At 39.1% G+C, this 22368-nt stretch overlaps 1 protein-coding gene and 1 long non-coding RNA gene across 12 annotated transcripts in view; one reads left to right on the top strand and one right to left on the bottom strand.

Annotated features, from left to right (window-relative positions):
* Positions 1 to 22158, bottom strand: part of MEF2C (myocyte enhancer factor 2C) — a 175735-nt gene extending 153577 nt beyond the window's left edge. For 3 of the 11 annotated variants that reach the window (XM_055563815.1, XM_055563905.1, XM_055563806.1), the window contains exons 1-2: positions 21936 to 22158; positions 3567 to 3653 (exon numbers count right to left, since the gene is read on the bottom strand). The gene's annotated coding sequence lies outside the window, so the exon portion shown is untranslated. Of the gene's footprint in view, positions 1 to 13; positions 402 to 3566; positions 3654 to 5875; positions 6011 to 6095; positions 6388 to 21935 lie in introns of those variants that run through there. The other 8 variants (XM_055563911.1, XM_055563897.1, XM_055563841.1 and 5 more) reach the window with 4 other exon arrangements.
* Positions 5407 to 22368, top strand: part of LOC129639084 (uncharacterized) — a 436428-nt gene continuing 419466 nt past the window's right edge. Inside the window, exons 1-2 of the long non-coding RNA XR_008708230.1 lie at positions 5407 to 5544; positions 18836 to 18931. This is a non-coding gene — a long non-coding RNA (uncharacterized LOC129639084). The remainder of the gene's footprint in view (positions 5545 to 18835; positions 18932 to 22368) is intronic.

Below are 22368 nucleotides of genomic sequence, written 5' to 3' on the forward strand. Positions count from 1 at the left end.
TGAACATCAGTACCTCAATCAAGCACTTTTAAATGATAATTGCATCTTGGGTGAATCAATCTTTCCATTCCTGACATTTTGCTAATTTTAGTTTTACGGTAGGGTAATGGCACATGCCATACGCAAACCTAATGACAATCCTTTATTGCTCCAGCTGAAGACGACACCGCAAGCGCTGGCTCCCGGCTCTTGCTCTCTCCCGGCGCCGCCGAGGACGCTCGGAGAGCCGAGTCTCCGGCTGCGGCGCGCTCGCTTCCCCGGGGGACGCGGCGAGCCAGCCAGCGGGAAAGTCCTTCTAAAGTCGGGATCTTTCCTCTGACCAATAGGAGCGCGACCCTAATAGTTGCTCTTGTGACTTCCCCCGCCCCCCTTCCCGTTTGGAGACGCGTTAACCACTTCATTCTTCCACTGGTCTGAGCGCTCCTCCGTGACTCACGTGTAAAAAGCTCCGGTCCAGGATGCCTGCACCACTCGATTCCAGCGCGCGGTTTTCCTCCACGCCCGGAATACGCGGGGTTTCGGCCCCAAGAGGTTGGAGGGCTAGAAAGGGGGCCGAAATGCTTCTCAACTGGTAGTAATGTACAAAATGATAAACGCATGACCGGCATTTGAAATCTTGACTTCATCTCGGGGCCATGAACTTTCTAATCAGGTTGGAAATATTTACCGAGGCGGCAGCTTCCCCGGAGGTTCCCCCCGCCCCCCACCTCCCACAATCTCTCTTCCACACCTTAGACTGGATTTTCTTCAAGGCATTAACATGTAAACTAACCAATTTCCCAAATGCATTAGGCTTCCCTATCCGATAGCTGATGACTTCACTTATCCTGAAGAGTTTCAGCTGCACAGGAAGCAGCAATAGAGACTGATAAGGAAGATACTTGTGCTAAGGTTTAAGCACAGCAAACACTTTTCCTTATCCAAAAAAAAAAAAAAGGGGGTGGTTAATAGTCAAGATTTAGGAAAGGTTACTAGAATTGAGCGCCTCCTCTCCCTAGCCAATTACACCACGCCCAATTAAGCCAAAGATAAAATATACCAACTAGTCCACAAACCATGAAAAGATCAAATTACATGCCAGTAGAACTATGGACTATATAAAATGTTCAAACCAAATTAAAAAATTTTAATATCGTGAAAAGAAGGGAAAATACATTGGGGAAATTAAAATGTGGATGTACAAGAGTACACAATAACAGTATACTGAAATATCTAGCTAATTAAAGATATTTCCTCACTTAAAAAAAAATTCCTTTCAGCACTGTGTGTTTAACCCAATGACTAGATGCATTTCCCCTTAAGTTCTGCACTGTGCCTCTAGTCTATTTTAATACGTGAGGGCAGTGTGAATCAGAAAGCCTCCTGCTTCATTGTTGGGCTATTTGATCGGAGTAGCTTTTCTCACAAGAGTGGGTTCAACATTTAGGTGTCTGCCCCAAGGCTTCACTTGAAAGGGGAAGGTTGATTTTACAGGCAAGTACAACTAGCTCATCACCATTATGACTATCAACCCAGATAAGATGAATCTTTTGCTATTATTATAGGAGAGCATGGCAAACTGTCACAAAGCAAAAACCACCTGAAATACTATTATTTCTTGCAGATTAATACCTACAATATATTTGTTGGCCTGTTTGTTTTTCATCTGGTGAGTATGTTACTACCATGAATTTATTTTAATAATATGGCAGAGATAATCTATATCAGGTTTTAATGTAAGCTACAACTTCTAAAAAAATCCAAAAATATAAAGGTGCATTGACATTTTTGAGTATTAAGGTATGTCTATATATAGTGGTAAAAGGAAATTAATTTTTCCAGATTCACAAATGTCCTGACAAAACAAATTATTTGTAGGAACATTTGTTTATTGCATGATGTCTGAAATTAATGTAATGAAGTGTACCAGCTTATTTTATAGGAGCAAATAGACATAGGCAATAGATGATTTTTACCACAGTACACTTTAGTTTTATTTTCCTTAAAAAAGAAACTTTTTACCTTTTAACATTTTAAAGAATTATTTAATAACATTGTACAAACCCCAAACTATCAACAATAATATAAGCATTCAAAGGTAGGTATAATCCCACGTTGTGGATAATTTGAAAATAAGATCTGGATTGATCTTATTTGAAAATAAGATCTGGAAAATAAGACCGCAATTGGCCTCTTAAAATATAGAATATTCCCCTCAGCAGATTTAGCTTCTTAATTATGTGTGACCCAAGTTAATATTAGCATGAGTTTCCTTCCCATGAGCCTTTACAGTTGAAATGGAACAGAAGAGGTTGTGCAGAAATACACAATGGAAGAAAGCCATCTGAGATTTAAAATTATTTACTGGTAATCCACAGAGTGGTTAATCCAAGGCGTGCTTTGTGTTCATCTTCAAATGCTTCTGAATTTTTTACCAAAATCATCCTCATTCTCGCCATCAAATGGCACTTTGCTAGGATCAAAATATTTTCTGGTGCAGGGAGGAGTCTGTCCTACGTGTTAACAGGCCTGGATTCTCTGGTTCAAGGTTTTTGCCTAACTAATGAGTGTGTCCTTTCTGGGCTTCAGTTTGCTTACACATTAAATGACTTCTCCAATCTATTCCAATTCTGTGATTGGAAAGTAGAAAATTCTTATATTCTTTAAGCGAATTGGAATCTAGTAGCCTATCCTGTTACATAAAAGGTGATGATATTTCCTATAAGAGAAAATGATGTCTGGGATTGAGATACTATTTAAACCAGCTCACACCCTGTCCCCAGTCACCAAATATTGCTTTTAAAATAAGTATCATTAAGTGTTGTATTAAACATGTAAATATATATTAAGGTTTTTTTCCCCAAAAAATAACTGTTTAGCAATATATTTAAATAAAGTGCCACAGAAGGTACAGAAAGCATGACCCTCAGGATTTAATTCTAGGGAAAGCTCATTTCTAATTTCTGGTCAGGGTTGCATATCATCTCGCTCCACCCTCCATTCTTTATTAATTCCTACATTAAAACAGCAGTCTACCTGTACTCTGGGGCCTGCCTGCTTTTAAGCTTGGCCTACGCTGGGTGTAGCTCTTGAAGTGAGCTTTAAAAAATTATCCTAAAGTAAGCTGGGTGGTTGCCACAGCAACCCACCCTAAACTGAAGAAAGTCTATAGATTAATCTACCCCTCAATATTATTCAACTGTGTAGTATCTGTTCTTCAGCCAGAATACTTTCAACACAAACATGATTAACACAGAAGTTCAGATATAAAAAGTAGTAGGAAAGAAATTCCAAGCACATAAAAAATGTTATATTTTTTATAGTTACAGTAGATATGACATACATAACTTCCCCTGAAATGGATTCTTTGTAAAACAGACTTGTAAAGGTATGCCCTAAAAGGTGACATGTGAACTTTAAACGAAATGCTATGGTATTGCTATATAATAGATCACATAATGGTTATATAACACTCATTACTTTTATACATGTTTACAATATAAGTACCTAATGACAAAGAGTTTGGTGGTTTCATCTTTATGAATTAACTTTGTGATGGATGATAATAACAAATGTTAAGCACTCACCACATACACATACAGTCATTTGCCTTCCATTCTTCACTTCATCTCTTCATAGAAGTTACTTCACAGTTTGCAGCTCTTCTTTGGCACCTTAAAAATGCAAAAGTACAAGGTAAATAATTTTAAAAAATGTTAAAGAATGTTGATATTAAAATACATTCAAATTAATTTATTTCTGAAACTTCTAATCTGAAGAAACATTAATGTTAATTCTAATTTTAAACCAAATGAATGTGTATTGAATATAAAATAATTCAAATGACCATTAATTGTGACAATACTTATAACCTTTAACATAAATAGTTCCAAATAGATAAATTTAAAAAATTCTTTAGGTACAGCTTTAGTTCATTGCATGGTATATACACCATATGGACTGCTTGTGATTGAGAAAATCTGCAATATAAAAAGGATTTGTTATTCCAAGCCAAGGTTTAATCATATCCTTTATCTCATATTTAAAGATTCAATATTTATCTTTATTTTAATATCTAATGAAGAATTACAAGGAAAAAAGTCAAATCCATCATATTCCAAGCTAACAAAATTTGTCAGGTTGGGATACTGAAGTTGCAAATAAAGTTGCTAAAAGGGCTTATTTTATATCCTTAAAGGCCAATTTTAATACTTTGGGATTAATGATGTGAATTTAGTACACAATGAATTCTATTACCAATAGTACCCAATCCTTCCAGTGTTTACCTGTACTGAGCTCAGACAAGTGCTCATGTATTCTGGTCTCTGAAGCCAGCTTTCAGTGACTCTGAGCACACAAATGACCTTTCCCTTGGCTTCAGAATGGGTCTGGTCTTCCCAACTGTGGGACAATGAAGGTCAATAACCATTTTCCCATTTGTATTAGCAAAAAGATTTTTTGTAGTCTGGAGTCATTAAGATTTATAAAGCCTCTATATTTGGGTTGACATCCTTAAGATTGATTTTTATTTTTAAGTTGCTTCACAGTCAAGGAGAAATGAAGAATTTTGACCACTTTTATTTCAGAGGTGTTAGCTCAGTTTAGTCTTTTAGACTCAAGTCCATAGTGAGTTATTTTCAACTTGGTAGTACCCGGTGACCTGGCGAATTCCCTTTCTTCAGCTCTGCTTGGTTTTTAAAGTCTATTAAGTAGGAATCATAATACACATCTCCCAGGGCCTTTTCACCTTACAGAAATGCAATCTCCATGAAATAATGTCTGAAAGATATGTTAAGGCTTTTAAAAATGCCACTACAATTATGATACATTTCTTCCTTTTCCTGGCTCAGTATGCCCAAATAAGGCTTGATCACAAATTTGCTTGCGAATGTGTAGTTCATTAAAAAAGTATCCCTATGCATGGGTAAATTTAATAGACTTTACCTTTTACTTACAAAATTGTTAAATGTTCTTCGGAACATTGAATTCTATTCCATTTCTTGAAATATCACAGAAACCTTCAATTCAAAGAATGGATTTTCACACTTCCCCTTTTAACTTTTTTTTTTTTCTTCTAGATACCCGTGTGCCCTTTAATTTTAAAAAGATCTTTACCGGGGGTAGGGATGGGGGTGAAAAATACCGCCCTGCGTTTTTGGTGCCCACTTCTTTGTCTGGGGAATGGCAAGAAGGGGACTGGGATCCCGTACCCAAGAGCCCCTTTTAAAGACCCAGACCGGGGACGCCTCTGGTTTCAGCAGCTCCCTCCGCTGAGTTATTGATTGCAGGCAGCAGCAGTCCCTCAGGTTGATTTGTGTGGAAAGTGAATCCTCGCTGGATAGGCGTTCAGCAGAGGCGCCGCAGCCGCAAAGCCAGCCAATTATTGCCGGTCCTCCCCTCCAACCCCGCGCTCACTACCTACACACTCCTTGCTGTGTCAGTCTCCACTTCCCCCCTACCCACGATCCACACCCCCTCCCCGCGCGGACGGAGCCGAGGGGGCGGTGGGGCGGGGGTGCTCCCTCCCCTGGAGCGTTTCTAGAGCTCGGAGGCAGCTCGCAGGGGGTGAGTGCGCCACGTGCGAGCGCCCCGGGCGAGCAGGAGGCGGGCTCCGGCCCTTCTGGGGGCCTGCTGGGCCTGGGCGCGCGGATGGGGAGCTCGGCGGGGCGTGCATCGGGTGGCGTCTAACAGCCGGGCCGTCCGGGCTGGGGTTGGGGGGGTTAGGGAGGGGGGCAGGCAGAGGGCCGGTGGCTGGGTGAGGAGGCCACGTTTCGGGCTCCGGGAATGGAGGAGGACGCAGACGCTGGTGGGGTGGGTTTTGCAATCGAGGGGGGAGCGGTGGCGGCGTCAGCAGAGTTGCCCTGCTGGTCTGGGATGGGGACCTGGAGGTATTTACCCTGGGTGGGCGAGGGACAGCCCCGCAGACTTTTCGGGGCGCGCTCCGAGCCCGGCACTGGGCGAGCCAACCCACGCACGTGCACAAAGCGCTGGCACGCGGTCGGCGGCGCCGGCGGCCGGAGCGCTCCAACCCTGGGCGAGCCCGGGAGAGCGACCGCGTGGTGCGCGCCGGTCGGGCCGCCGCCCGGTTCCCGCGGCAGCCCCGCCTGCTTTCTCACCTGGCACGCAGACAGGAAAAGGACGGGGTCCCCGAGGTGGATTTTTTTTTTTTTTTTTTAAGCTCACGTTCTCGGGGGTCCAAAGGACCGTTTTAAAAGATGAACAACCAACCATTGGCTTTAGCAGGGAAGCTGCCTCAGTGCATGCGTTCGCATCTTGGCCAGAGAAAGGCCACCAGCTAGCTACAAGGAGAAATGGGATAGGAGGGAGAAAACGCAAACAGAAAACCCCCTAAATGTTCTTCCCCCTTTCTTCTCTCTTTACTGGTTTGCACGTGAGAACCGTGCGGGGATCGCTTGGCTAATTATCATCACGAAATGGAAATACCTGTGCTGTGTTTTGATCTGTCCGTGGAGCTCTGGGAAGATAACGTGCTCCAAAGTCATGGTGGAGTGCCTGGCTGTGTCAATCAAAGGTGTAGAATGTTTGTCTTGTCACGCCCTTGAAGCTATAAGCGGCCACCAATATGGCAGCCCCGGGCGCATGGGGTTCTTTCAGTTAATTAAACTTATATAAAATTTAAAATCAGCTCTTCAGATACACTAGTCACATTTTGGGTGCTCACTAGTGGCTACCCTACTTGACTGCCAGAGGTTGACCGTTTCCATCAGTACCTAAAGTTCTGTTGGAATGTGCGGCTGTAGAGTTTTAAATGAATATTGGTAAAAGAAAGAACCTGCTTTATGACACAAGTCAGATTTTAGGACACTCTTGGCATTTGTGTTTCTTGGCACTAGTGTGAAAAGTTGTAAAGTCAGAGTTTCAGTATCTTCCTGCTGAAAGAGGTCTTAGGAAACACTTAACAGTAATTTTTTACAGAGAAGGGAAGGTAGATGTGTGCCCCCAAATCATGACATCAATTTGGAAAGAAGATAAGGTCACCTGACAAGGTATAGTACACTTTCTGCCAGACCAGGCCCATTGCCTGGAGTTGGTGAGGCAAATTAACTCGACAGAATGGTGACCTGATGGAGGATTTTAGACACAAATACCCTTTTACAAGAGCAAAATATTTCTAAGTATTGTTCCAAGAAGAAATTCCATTTAATAAAGAATAAAGTGTGTGAGAGTAAGTAGGGAATAACACTATCTCTCAAGCTAAAAATGTATTATTGGCAGTGTCAGGGATTACATATAATGCTTTTTTAAAGAGGCTAATTGGTATAACATTGTGATTAGTTGTACTTAAAAATTCTGAGGAAATGGAATTATCTTTTTAAAGTAATAGCTAAAAGCACTCTTAAGGTCAGGGAAGAAGATATGATATAAAGTGAGAATTGTTAGCAAAGCATAATCTTTCTCATTCAATGAGGGTATTATCAAATACATTGATTATGTCTTAGACTCATATTACTAGCATGGCATTTGATTTGAAGTGTATGTAACATGAACAAAACCTAATTACAAATTACGGTATTTGAGAGATGGAAGACAAAACATCATACAGATTTAGAGGCAAAGCACAAACTTTCTAACTTCATTGCTTTGGTTGGTTGGTTTTGCCATGATTATCCCCTATGTTTCTTACTGTTATTTCAGGGTGAAATGTTGGTATTAATTTTGGTCGTTTATGGTAATTAGCTTTTAAGTTAAGCTGACTCATTTGAAAAGACTCTGATGTTGGTAAAGATTGAAGGCAGGAGGAGAAGGGGATGACAGATGATGAGATGGTTAGATGGCATCACCGACTCAATGGACGTGAGTTTGAGTAAGCTCTGGGAGTTGGTGATAGACAGGGAGGCCTGGTGTGCTGTGGTTCATGGGGTCTCAAAGAGTTGGACACGACTGAGCAACTAAACTGAACTGAAGGACCCCTAAGATTTCAGATGAGTACTCATGAGTGATAGCTAATTTTTAAAAAATAACAAAATGTTTTTTAAAGCTTGAATTTCTCCTGAGCTGATGTGTATTTGAATTGTTGTCTTACTTCTTTTATTAATTTACCATTTGCATGTGGTTCATGGTAGAAAGCGTTCTTCCTAGTCTCCTGAAATCTGATAGCCTAAGAGAAAATCTTGTGAATTCTTTAAGTGCTTGCAGTGTGCTAGAAACTTCAGCCTCTCCATGGCTGACTTACTGAAAAGGCTAGTCTGGCTAGGGAGAATATATGTGACCAAAAGATAATTGGCTCTATCCTATGGGAACTGTATAGTTATACACAACTTATTGAACTACCCTTTGCCTCAGTTTCCTCATGGATAAAATATAGAACAGAAAGTGCTACCCTCAAAACTTTGTTATGAGCATTCAGCAAGAAATTCAGTGTGAAGCACAGAGCTGGGAAAGTGGTCAACTACAGTAAAAGTTAGCCATTCTTATTCTCCAGCAAAGAATTTTTACTTCTCCACCATTGAGTTTCATTTTCACCCATCCCGGGTAGTCGCACTAGAAAAAGTTGGAGAAGTAGGTTGTCATAAGGCTGAGGATTAGTTCTGGATAAGCTCTGTTTGTGAATTTTGCCTTTAAGAGATAGAGATCTTTTTAATCCTAAAAGTTCCTGACTCAGCGGCTGTAGGTGGCTTTATTTCCCTTTCACAGGCATCCTGAGAGATGCTTCCTTATGCTTGTTAGCGGCTTGGTTGTTGAAAAGGCACTGGAAACTCCAAGTCCATCCTCTGTTCACCCTGGTTGACCTTTTTATGCTATTGTCAGCCAAGAAAACATTGATATCTTCGGTCTCCCACTAGCTTGAATTCTTCAGGGCAGAGCCTGCTCAGATTATCTCCTGAGGTCATTCCAAATGTCTGATGGCCATCTATGGCAGCAGGGCTGGGTGGAGGCCTGCCGGGAAGGAGGAGCCCGTGGAATGTCTAATGGTGCCTTCTATTCAAGTAGAAGAACTACTCGAAGTAGTTCCCTGTTGGACTCATGATCAACTTTACAGCTGTATCTAGGAGACTGTTTTCCACTTCTTGAAAAACAGAAACCATAGCATTTTGCATTTTTTGTTTGTTTAATAAAGTCCCACTTGGGATGTGTATGATTCCTATTGATGTCATGATAGGTATAAATATGGACTACAGGAAAAAAACGGACTAAAGATCATTAATACACAGTTTATATCTGGTATTCATGTTAGCTGTTCTCATCAAGAACACCAAGTTAAGGGGAAAGATTCTTGAAAGGACAGAATAAAGCTACCACAGTACCTTGTTTCCTCTCTCTAGATAATTTTCTGAATGATGGTTTTTTACTTAGCTGGAAACTTAAAAAATTATTTCTAAAATATTTCATTTATAAGCTAAAATTTCAAACCAAACCAAACTATAAAATTGTATTTTTTCAAGAATGCAAGATCATGCATAGATATATATGTTTGCAATACTCAGTAGATTTAAAAACAAAAAGTTACATATTAAATCTATATTTCAGTTTACTAGAGAAAGAATTAATTTGCGTTATTTGGGATGCAATCTCTCTATTTTGGCATATGATGAGAACTGAAAGTAAAATGCAATAAAACTTTGAAATTTAAGTTAGTGATTAAAACCAGTTTGTTTTTACCAGTGGATACTAGTTCACTGGGACTCACTAGTTTCCGGTGGCTCAGTGGTAAAGAATCTGCCTGCCAGTGCAAGAGACATGTGTTCAATCCCTGGGTCTGGAAGATCCCCTGGAGGAGAAAATGGCAACCCACTCCAGTATTCTTGGCTGGGAAATCTCATGCACATAGGAGCCTTACAGGCTACAGAGTCGCAGAAAGAGTCGGACATGACTTAGTCACTAAATAACAACAACTAGTTCATTGAGTCAAAGATCCAAACCAAAGAGGTCTAATATCTTATTGAAAATTTTTAAAATGAATTTGTAGCTAAATATTTCTATATCAATAATATTCAGATTTGTAATACAAATGTATTTGTAGTATATGTACAAAAATATTACTATCTGTTTAGAATGTGGGTGGGGCTTCCCTAATAGCTCAGTTGGTAAAGAATCTGCCCATAATGCAGGAGACCCTGGTTCAATCTCTGGGTTGGGAAGATCCCCTGGAGAAGGGAAAGGCTACCCACTCCAGTATTCTGGCCTGGAGAATTCCATGGACTGTGTAGTCCATAGGGTCTCGAAGAGTCGGACACAACTGAGCGACTTTCACTTAGAATGTGGGTTGAAATAAGTTCACAGTGCATAATGACCATTCATTACTTATCAGTTTTGGATCAATACTGAATTAACTCCTTTATAAACTTTTTCTTTTTATCTAAATAGCAGTTTCTTAGAAGGTACTACTATTCTCCCATTTTATACATGTTTAAAACTGAAGCTTAGAGAGGTAATGTTACTTGCCCCAAGTCTCATAACTCTTAAGTGCCAGACAAAGGACGTGAAACTATGTTGGTTTGTTTCCAATAGATGTCTTTCTATTATAAGCCCAATAGGGCTTCCCTAGTGGCTTAGACGGTAAAGCGTCTGTCTATCTGCAGTACAGGAGACACGGGTTCGATCCCTGGGTTGGGAAGATCCCCTGGAGAAGGAAATGGCAGCCCACTCCAGTATTCTTGCCTGGAAAATCCCATGGACTGCGGAGCCTGGTAGGTTACCGTCCATGGGGTCGCAAAGAGTCGGACACAACTGAGCGACTTCACTTTCACTTTCACAGTGCTTACTGCTTCATTATACTCATAAACCTTTGCTCACTTATAGGGATGATGAGAGCAGGGCATGATATAATTGACTCTTTTTCCCAACCAGAAAATATTTTACAAATATGTATCTAACCCTGTGTCATCCTCTTCAAGATAGATGCCTTAGGAGGTTATTTGCTTATTTCAGTGATGAAGGCTCAACAGAAATATCCTTAGGAATTTGCTCTGCAGTCTTAACAGTCTGATTGTTAGCAAATCATTATCATTAAGGATGAATTTGTTGCTGAAACTAAATCCAAACCAAATGTAATGAACAAGGTGCTTGATAGAAACTATGATATGATTATAAAGCACCAGATTATTTGATATATGATATTGGTGTCCTAAATTGACACTAATCGCAGATACAAAAGGGAAATTTCAAGGGTGTCCCTTATATAAATGTGGTATAGCCTTTAAGGAGACATTTTGGTGAGTAACACTCAGGAAAGATCTGATCATTTTTTTAAAAAGTCAGCTTCACTAATGAAAAGTTGTGCATCAATGTATGAACATTATGGGAAATACCTTTTCGGAGAATGTATGACAGGAAAGGGTAAATCAGAGACCCTGGGTTAGAATCCAGGCTCAGACACTGAGTAACCATCTGACCTTAATTTTCTAAATGTCCTCATTGTGAAATGGGGAAAGTGATGGGAACTTCCTAGATGGGAAGAGGGAATTTTGCTGACAAGAGTACATGAAATTGGTTTTCTGTAACCACTTAGTGCTTGGCATATAGAAAATGCTCAATAAATGTTAGCTATCGTTATACTGTTCACTTTTATGGGCTATCCATATTCCTGAAAAACATCTCAGTGTCTGTTATCTTAAAATTTTAGAAGACCACTTCTTTTCTATCAGCTTCCATGTTTCAAAGCAATTTTATTTCATATTAGAGCATTTCATATTTGAAATAAATATAGAACCTATTTGGGCTTCCCAGGTGGTGCTAGTGATAAAGAACCTGCTTCCAATGCAGAGACATAAGAGATGCGGGCTTCAGTCTCTGGGTGGGAAAGATCCCAGGGAGGAGGGCATGGCAACCCCCTCCACTGTTCTTGCCTGGAGAATCCCATGGACAGAGGAGACTGACAGGCTACAGTCCATGGGGTCAGAAAGAGTTCAACACAACTGAAGTGACTTAGCACACATGCATAAAACGTATTTATGACCATATGTTGATCAAACCAATATACATTATATCAAGAAGTCTGATGTTTTGGGATGACCAATTTATATTATCCTCATCAGTGTTCCATGTAATATTCTTCTTGGAGACTTTTATTTTGTATTCATACTTGACTTTAGCAGACTTATGGAGATATATATCCATTTGCCCAGAGTAAGGCTACATCGGGCTTCTCTCATAGCTTAGTTGGTAAAGAATCTGCCTGCAATGCAGGAGACCTGGGTTCGATTCCTAGGTTGGGAAGATCCCCTGGAGAAGGAAATGACAATCCACTTCAGTATTCTTGCCTGGAAAATCCCATGGGCAGAGGAGCCTGGCGGGCTACAGTCCATGAGGTTGCAAGAGTTGGACACAACTTAGCAACTAAACCACCACCACCACCAAGGCTACATCAGAATAATCAGACATCTTCTAAATTGCTTATTGATGACATGATCTTACTCTGCAATTTAAGGAAACTTAGCATAAATATGTAGAATATTATGCTATTAAGTATAGCATACTCTTGCCTGGAAAATCCCATGGACGGAGGAGCCTGGTAGGCTGCAGTCCATGGGGTCACTAAGAGTCGGACACAGCTGAGCGACTTCACTTTCACTTTTCACTTTCCTGCATTGGAGAAGGAAATGGCAACCCACTCCAGTATTCTTGCCTGGAGAATCCCAGGGACAACGGAGCCTGGTGGGCTGCCGTCTATGGGGTCGCACAGAGTCGCCACGATTGAAGCGACTTAGCATAGCATAGCATAGCAATATTACTATATTTATTATAGATATGCTTCCTGTTCAAGCTGAATTTTTAAGTCCTTTCAGATCAATACTCTCTGCGTGGTGTAGGCAATTGGTGAGGCTGCTGAGACTTGTCTCTGTTTCCCTGCTTCCCTCTACTCACCTTCAGCCTGTCCTCCTTTGCCCTCTGGCATGCTTCACTCACCCAGCAGCACTGCTTAAAATCAATAATAGCTCTTTATTGAGCGCCCCTATCTCCTCACGGCCTCTCCCTGATGTGACCCACGAGGTCCTTTCCTTTCCTCAGAAGCCTCCGGGATTCTCCTGGCCTCTGGTCTACCAGAGGAGCCAGGCACTCCAACCCCACTCCCTCGGTGACGCAGTAACAATGCCTTGCTACTCCTTTCAATGAACTTCTCTTCCAGAGTTTTCTGCAAAAGGTTCAAAATCCAAAGGAGTATCCATGATGACTGAGATTCCACAGATGCCCTGCCGTGTTGGTCTGGAGATGCTTCGGGGAGGAGACTCTGAGTACGTCTCCCGTTTGTTTGCTGACAGAGACGTGTCCTGAGTGCAGGTCAGTGGGCAGCCTGGCTCTCACTTGAGGAAGAAATTTTACTGTTTTTGAAAAGGTTGGAATTGAAAAACACGTTGTCTGTCAGCAGAATATCTTGATGCTTGAGAATTTGCCTGCTTACTATTTAAAATAAAAAAACAGCACTCTCTGGTTCCTGCTGCTCCGCTCACCTCTTCTGTCCCCTCTTTGCACACGGTTGCTGCGTGTGCCGTGGCCACAGCCTACTCTGTGGTTCCTCAGTCTCACCCTGTGTGCACTCCCTTTTGTTCCCACTCCAACAGCTCCCAGAGGTGTAATTAGTGAGTATTCTTCCAGGAACATCTTGAAGGAGATATAAGAACTCTGTGTTAAGAATAGTGCTGCTTCCTGGATGAAGGGAAGAATTTGGTAGGGTTGGGGAGAGGTACAAGGTTGGAGGGGAAAATGCATTCTGCCCTTTCTCTCCTCTACAAAATCCCTGATAAAGCCTCTTACTATGTGCAGAGGTGGGGCACGTAAATTAAATATTTCTCAACCTTGTATAGCACTAAACCTGTAAACATGGAACATCCATATCAAATCAGATCACTTTATTCAGAAACAAAATATTTTAAGTAAAAGATTTTTAACACTACTTAAAGTGGGGCACTAAGAAACATTCTTGAAAAAGGCAATGGCACCCCACTCCAGTACTCTTGCCTGGAAAATCCCATGGACTGAGGAGCCTGGTAGGCTGCAGTCCCTGGGGTTGCGAAGAGTCAGACACGACTGAGCGACTTCACTTTCACTTTTCCCTTCCATGCATTGGAGAAGGAAATGGCAACCCACTCCAGTGTTCTTGCCTGGAGAATCCCAGGGATGGGGGAGCCTGGTGGGCTGCCGTCTGTGGGGTCGCACAGAGTCGGACACGACTGAAGCAACTTAGCAGCAGCAACAAGAAACATTCTACAATTTTTGTGTTCCTTTTGGCTCCTTTAAGAATGACTAAATAGCCAATTGATAGATATACTCCCATTTTTTACATTTCCTTCCCTTTCTCTCTTTCCTTTTGTCTTTCCTTCATCTTTTCTGCTCCATCTTTTTATTGTCAGCTGTTTGTTTTTTATTTTCAGTTGTAAACTCAGTAAAGCGTCCTACCATGGCTGGCTATTAATCAGATTTTTTTCATTGCTTTGGAAAACTGCATTTTTTGTTTCAGAACCATAGGATTTCATTAATAATATGTTCTATTTATCTGAATCACTCCAAAATAAAATACTGCTAACAAAGCTGCATATTTCCTAAACAACCTGTGATGTATACGATAGGCAATATGGTCATAGAAGAATTTCTATGATTATTTTTATTAATCACTATAATTGCTCTTTGATTACAATGATGATTAACTCACAGCAAATAAATCACATGCTTATCTTGTTTATCTAGTATTTGTGTTCATCCATCCACACGTCCTCACCTCACTCTTATGTAGCTCTGAGGTTCTGGTTGGTGTAGCCGATGGCAAAAAAAATGACACACACACGGGAGAATAAAGCTTGTGGTTTCCTTACGTTATAGCTAGGCTGTAAACTGTTAAACTTCCTAGGTCAGTGGTGATTAACTGAGTATTCCAAAACTTGAATGTCTGTGCCTACACATTTATAATAACCACTGTCTGTGCTGTTTATGACTTTCCTGAAGAGTTAGTTCAAGCCATTTTTCATATTTCAAGCTATACTATCAAGTGCCTGAAACTTAAGTAGAACTTGAGAATGACTTTGGGCTTATTCACTGCTGCTGCTGCTGCTGAGTCACTTCAGTCGTGTCCGACTCTGCAACCCCATAGACGGCAGCCCACCAGGCTCCCCCGTCCCTGGGATTCTCCAGGCAAGAACACTGGAGTGGGTTGCCATTTCCTTCTCCAATGCATGAAAGTGAAAAGTGAAAGTGAAGCCGTTCAGTCATGTCCGACCCTCAGCGACCCCATGGACTGCAGCCTACGAGGCTCCTCCGTCCATGGGATTCTAAATTTCATCATTTGCCAATGCACATTAAAAATAATTAAACTTTTTAAGCACAATTATATCAGATAGTAAATAACAATGTGCATGTAACATCTGTACCTGTTTCCATGTGTTCACTTTGATCATTCAGGTCTTGAGATCCCTAAGTTCTAGTTTTTCTGCTACCATAGAGCAGGAGAATTGACCCTCTTTAAGAAGAGAAGGCTGTGGTAAGGACTGAACAATTTAGTACAGAGAACAGCTTAGCAGAATGCCCAGATTTCTGGGCCCCACTTCAGGCCCACAAGGCCTCAATCACAGGAATCAGCGTTTTAACTAGCTCCTCCAGTATCTCTTATGTACGTTTTGTTTGCAATCTACTGCTTGAATGTGCATGCGTGCTCAGTCGTGTCTGACTCTTTGTGACCCCATGGGCTGTAGCCCTTCAGGCTCCTCTGTCCATGAAATTTTCCAGGCAAGAATATTGGAGTGGGTTGCCATTTCCTTCTCCAGGGACTGCTTGAATGTAGGGGTGAGCATAAAATCTGCAAAGACCTAATCCTATAATCTTACCTTTTCTCTATTATTCATTTCTGGCCTCCCAACTTAAATTTTATGAAACTTTCTAAGTTAGTGAATGCCTTTCAAAATAGTAAGAATGAGAGTTCAAAATGGTACTGATTTTTTCCATCACCTGTCTTGGTTCATATTATAAACAAATGAAAAAAACATGCCACATGTATTCTACCCATGTTAGTTAGAAAATTGGTTGAGCCATTCAGCTCAGTTCAGTTCACAGTCGCTCAGTCGTGTCCGACTCTTTGCGACCCCATAAATCGCAGCATGCCAGGCCTCCCTGTCCATCACCAACTCCTGGAGTTCACTCAAACTCATGTCCATCGAGTCTGTGATGCCATCCAGCCATCTCATCCTCTGTTGTCCCCTTCTCCTCCTGCCCCCAATCCCTCCCAGCATCAGAGTCTTTTCCAATGAGTCAACTCTTCGCATGAGGTGGCCAAAGTACTGGAGTTTCAGCTTTAGCATCATTCCTTCCAAAGAACACCCAGGGACTGATCTCCTTTAGAATGGACTGAACCATATGTGGACCTAATTTTCCTAATTTTCTGTACACTTCTTCATCTTTACTTATCGAAGGGGAAGTGCTTATTTTTCTTGGGTGGAGTATGTTCTTGGGATCCCAGAATCTCAGCAAAACCGGTAAAATGAGTTCTGGCTCCAGGAACCTCTACCTTTAGTGACAACTGGCTGGCAAACACATGCCTGCTTCAGTGACCACCAGCTGCTGTAAGCCCAGATTCCCTATGCCCAGGGCCAGCGTTGTTCTTGATCATGTAAGAAATGTGACTTTTCCTGAAAGAAGCTTGCAATCAATACAAATGTCCCTTACTTCCTCCTAATTACCTCTGTCTGCCGAGCCATCAGGAGACACCTTTACAACAATGGCTTCCGAGGCCACACAGGGATCCACATTCCCAGGCTTTTAACTTCTCTCCATACCCAGCTGCTGCCATTAGCCTCTCTTGGACATAGATATTTTTAACACTTCAGATTAGAGGGGGGGCCTCTACCACGCCTGTTTCTTGTACCAGTGTTTTTCTGACACAAACAGACATTCATGTGCTGGCTTACATTTTTTTTTCCATTAAAAAAAGTCTCCCTATTGCATAGCACAGGGAACTATATTCAGTTTCTTGTTGTAACCTATAATGGAAAAGAATCTTTCAGATTCTTTTTCAAAGAATATACATATATGTATATATATGTATGTATAACTGAATCACTTTGCTGTACACTTGTAATTAACAGAACATTGTAAGTCAACTATACTTCAATTACAAAAAAAGAATAGGAAAAAAAGGGTCCCATTTTATAAAACTGTAAACGTTAAATGAACATTAAGTCCTTTGTGTCAGCTCAGGCCTATAGAACACACTGAAAAATTCAAAGCTATGTGTGATAATATCATCCCTGGGTAAGACCTTGCATGTTTTGTTACCAGAGTACCCAAGTGGGAAAAATATAGCCAACTGAACAGTAGTGTATTACAAAGTGATTTTGTTTTGTCTGCTGATTTCATAGGTTAATATTGGTGTTTTAATTATTTGGAATGCTGAAATTGTGGGCTACTTACAGCAATAGGGAGAGGGCAGGGCAAGCCATTGCCAACAGGAACCCACCAATATGGCCTAGAATCCTTTTGGGATGTGCAGCAGAGGAAACCCCTTCTGTTTAAAAACTAAAACTTCCTTTCCTGCGATTTACACATAGCCCAGCGAAGAGTCTCATCCATTCCAATTACAAAATTACTAAGCAGTGAAACAGAGACAGCTCAGCTGCCTGCTTCTACTCTGGGTGGACAACAGTCTTCAGCTCTAAGGAGAAAACATTTATGATCCTTAAAAGGCAGACGAGGGATAATCTATCACCCTTACTAACAGCCCTTTGAGATGCAGGGGAATGATAATTCATTTGAAAGTCTAGGGATTTTGCATATTTTGCTTTGACACCCTTGTCTTTCCCAATTCTTAGGAATCGATATTATTTACTGATTATTTTGCTTGCAATTGATTTGCATACTGTTATTGCCTATTGTTAAATGGTTTGCTGATTAATGACTAATGTTGATTTGGACTAAATGTAATAGAATAAGCAGATTCATTTGTAAATTTAGATATATAATTTAGTTGCTAAATGGTATCATAGAGCTGTTGGAGATTATTTTAGACTAATTCCTTGCAGGAAAACCCTGTCCACAGTTTCCTCCCATATCTGATATCAATGTTTTAAGTCACCCCCCCGCCACAACTCCTTTTAAAAAAAATTCATTTCTGTGTGTGGATTTTAAAGCAGACACTTCTCAAAGGTAAATATTTCTTCAAAGCCCAGGGTTAACATAAATTATTTTACATTTAGAACATGGTAGGTATATTCTAAACAATTTCTATTCTGAAGGGTCAGAAAACATTTGACTATATCCTCATGTCTGTGAATCAGTGTATTGTGCAGCATTATAAAAACTCATAGCAATATTACTTTTTATTAATATAATTATATGAATAAATACAAAACCCTCATGTTAATACAGGATTATTGAGTTATAGAATTTCTTAGCTGTTAGAAAACACTTGCTGATGAGGCCTCTTGGGTCCAGAGAAGTTTAGTAATTAACACACATATACACACACCATCTAGTCAGTTGTTGAGTCAGTTATGTGAACCATTTAATATATTCTTCTCTTGAGTATTCTATTATACAAATGCTTATACTTTGTTATATTTGGTATTTTTAATTATCCCCTAATACATAAGAAATTTTCAACCTGAACTTTTCGTTTCTACATTCACCTTCTCAACATTTATGCTGCCATTGATTGATTATATTTTACTTCTGCTTTTTCATAAGCACCATAAACATTTTCAGTTTAGAAATCAATTTAAATAATAAAGAGAATCTAAAAAAAGAACTTATACCATAGATATTTTAATGTGTTTATGCTATTTTATTAAACTACATTTTAATATGCTCTGATAAAACTGTATCTCTCGAGTAAGGTATTAAATTTGGTATCTGAAAATGGTTCTCCAAAGGAATATAAGTCACATTAATTTTTCATGTATACTTTTTAAACTTATAGTTTGACAGTCCACATGTTTAAGTCTAACAGAAGAAAACAAAAATCACTGGATATGAAGTTATGAGACAGACCCAAGTCTACATCTACATCCTCAAGGTTGGTGACCTTGGATAAATTGCATTTTTGTGCTTCTGTTTCATTTTCTTTAAAATGAGTAGTTGAAAGCTTCAAAGACTCAAAGATTTCATGAGCTTAAAAGAAGATTGATTGAAAGAAATGCGTGGCCATTATTACCTTGCTGCTCAGTTTATTCATGGACACATACTTGTTACATACATCTGTAGTTTCCTTAAGGAAATGAACTCTGTGGATGTGATACTTGGCCATTGAGAGAAGTGGAATAAATAAGAAAAAGAAGGGGGAACAAGTTAGTGACAAAGGAGCCGCGGTAAGCAATTAAAATGATTCCTCTTTTACTTCTTTATATCTACAGTCTAGTTATTCCTATTGGAAAACCTACTGGCACCAGGTAATATCAACAGGGATGAGTAATATGTAATTTTTATCTTTACTGGGTTACATTTGGCCCACAGACAGTTGACAGTTGTCAGTCAGGTGGCTGGTCAATGAGGAGATACATATAAAGCTGCCAAAGTATTTTTGTTTCTTTAAATACTTCCAAGTAAACCATTTTAGCTGAAAACTTCTTTGTCCTGTAATTAAATAGATTGATATTCAGAATATGACTTATTGAAGTTATTTGCTTGGAGAACCAAGATTTTCCCTGTGACCATATAAGGTAAACAAAATGTTTTTCAAATGTCTTTCTGAAAGGGGAAAATAATTATTTTTTCTCCACTAAAAACTGTCCTTAAGATACAAAGATGTATTGCAAATAATGCTTAAAGTGCATGTATTTTAAAATTAAAGTTTTAGGGCATATATGAGTCATTGCAACTTTAAGCCAAGTTTCTAAGACTGATTAAAAGAAACCATCCCCATACATTGTGGGGAGTTGGCATAGGTATTTTTCTGACATGAAAGTTGAAGGTTTATCAGAAAGGACAAACATGTAGTTGCATGTTGAACTAGGAGTTAAAACTTTTTCTTATAATTAAAAGAATTTATCATAGAATTTTAGGTTAAGCCAATAATTTAGGGCAGGGTTAAAATGATAAATTTTAGTTATGTAGAAATATTTGGGCTATACCTAACAATGTTTCTCATAGGTTCAGTCACACTTAAATAATTCACTAAAGTCATAAAAAATAATTTGGAATAAGTTTTTGTGTTGCTTGTACTTAGTGTTAATGACAAATATTATTATAATTATAGCCAATTGTATTGCATATAAAAGTTTAATAAATACAATTCTGAAGTTGACTTAAAAATATATGTTCAGTTTTGCAGTAGTCATCTTTCAAATTGAGTCCTTTCTTTTGAATATAGGATTTAACAGAGCAGATTAAAAAAAAATTATCAAATGCATATTCATTCTTTAAGAGGCTAATGAAGTCATCTAAAATTTTCATTGACCATGGTTACTCAGGTGCCAAAATCAATATGATGAAGTTGATAAAATATTACATAAAAAGAGCAGTTTGAAACCACAATAAATACATGAATTAAAAAAAAAATAAAATGGACTTTACTTTTCTGAACCACATTCTACATGTAATAATTTATAATGAAAATCAGATCTGAGTTTTGAGATTTCAAAATATCATTTCATTAAAATGTAGATAAGATTATGTTTTAAAAACATTACTTTTTTTGGTGGGGTGAATAATTTCTGGTAGTTTTTTAAACCACACATATTTCATAATTAAACAGCAATTAAATTAATTTGAAAGAGAATGATACATATAAATTTGTAACATACCTGTGTCATCATTGATCTGAATATTGTTTTAGATATAGTGGTCATTAAAAAATATCAGACCTTGTTATTTTTCCACTATGTGACAATGTGTTAAGCATATAGATTGAAAATTATTTATGGGATCATCAGAGTAAAACAGTTGTCTTATAGTATTAATTTATACTGGTAGGAGCATTTCTCTTCTTAAGCACCACCAGTTCTACCCCCCACAGCCCAGAAAATTGATTTTATGCATAATAATTTATAGCATTCTTGATAAATGTATGCATGCATCTTTTACATTCATTAGTCCATGTTGCTTGCAAATATGGAATTTGGTTATTAAAGTGGTTTCATATGTTTACTATGTATAGTCCCTAGCTTTAAGCTCCTGACTTGCTTAAATAAATGTTTTCAATTTGCTATAATACAACAATTTGTAGAGAAATGCTGTGAAGCATAGTTAAAAGAATGAGTCCTTGAAATAGAATCACTTTTTAAAAATATGTCCTAACATGTGGTCTCATTTTTCCATATTTTGCATTAATTAAGATCCTATTCTGAAAAAAAAATTTTGCCTAAAGTTTTGAATTCACAAAGTAAAAATACCAAGTATATAAAAGTGCTAATTTTGGAAATCAGTGACGTAAAAACATGCTTTAGTAGTGTATTGTTTATTCTGAAGACTTTCCTCTAAAGAAACTCTTTGTAATGAGAAAATGTTGCCACTTCTATTTGTTAAATATTCTGTGCAATACATGTTTTAAAAATTTATTAAAAATAAAATTAATTTCATATTCTCTCTAATCATATTCCTGTCACATGCACACATAAAATATTCTAGCCCATGAAACTTTTGAAAAGAGCATGTACCATTTCACATTTTAGTTTGGAGATTTATTGAAAAATAACATTTTATTTAGAATGAATAGATTATGACAGAGTTAGATTAAAAAGTGTCAAAATGATATTTATGTTTTTATTTGAATAGTCTAGTATCATATATATAATTAATTCTTCATCTTTCAGATACTGAAGAGAGTAATGAGCGAGAATAACATTAAAAATATAAAGTATTTTCTTTAAAAAATAAAAAAACTTTGTTCTTTCTTCTAAAAAACTGTCAAATGGTAACAGCCCTACTTTCTACGCCAGGAAAACCCACTGTTGAGTTAGTTGGCTCTGATTCCAATGGTCTCATCAGCTTTCTGAACGTAGGTACCTCAGCAGTGCCTCTTCCAAGATAACAAAATGAACTTTTAGAGATTAAAAAAATACATTTTGGCAATTGAAACTCACCAGCGCCTTTCTGCTTCTCCAGGAAGTTGTACCCGTCAGCACCTGCTGAGGGCTTTGTTGTCCAAACTCTGACAGGTAAAAAAATTCCTGTAGAATAAAGCCAGACCAGCTGGCTTTGAAGAGAAACCCCCCAGTTTGGGCTGCGTTTGTCTCCTCTCCTTTTCTATGAAGACCCAGGCTTTCCCCCCTTGATCGTCAAGCCGTAAGATGCGTGATCCCTGTGCACAAGTGTCTGGCAGGCCGAGGTGCACCTGTTCCTGTCACTCTGGAGTAAATTTAGCTGTAAAGGTATCACTGACAACCAGACCTTTGTCAGAGCTGGCAAAAGAACACAGAACTGCTGCCCTCCCCCACCCCTTCCAAACCCCTTCGCTGCTCGTTCAAATGGAAAATGTCAAATCGGAAGTCTATCCAAAAATCATTCCTGAAAAAA

The sequence above is a fragment of the Bubalus kerabau genome, chromosome 1, assembly GCF_029407905.1.
Source record: "Bubalus kerabau isolate K-KA32 ecotype Philippines breed swamp buffalo chromosome 1, PCC_UOA_SB_1v2, whole genome shotgun sequence".
Taxonomy (NCBI): Eukaryota; Metazoa; Chordata; class Mammalia; order Artiodactyla; family Bovidae; genus Bubalus; species Bubalus kerabau.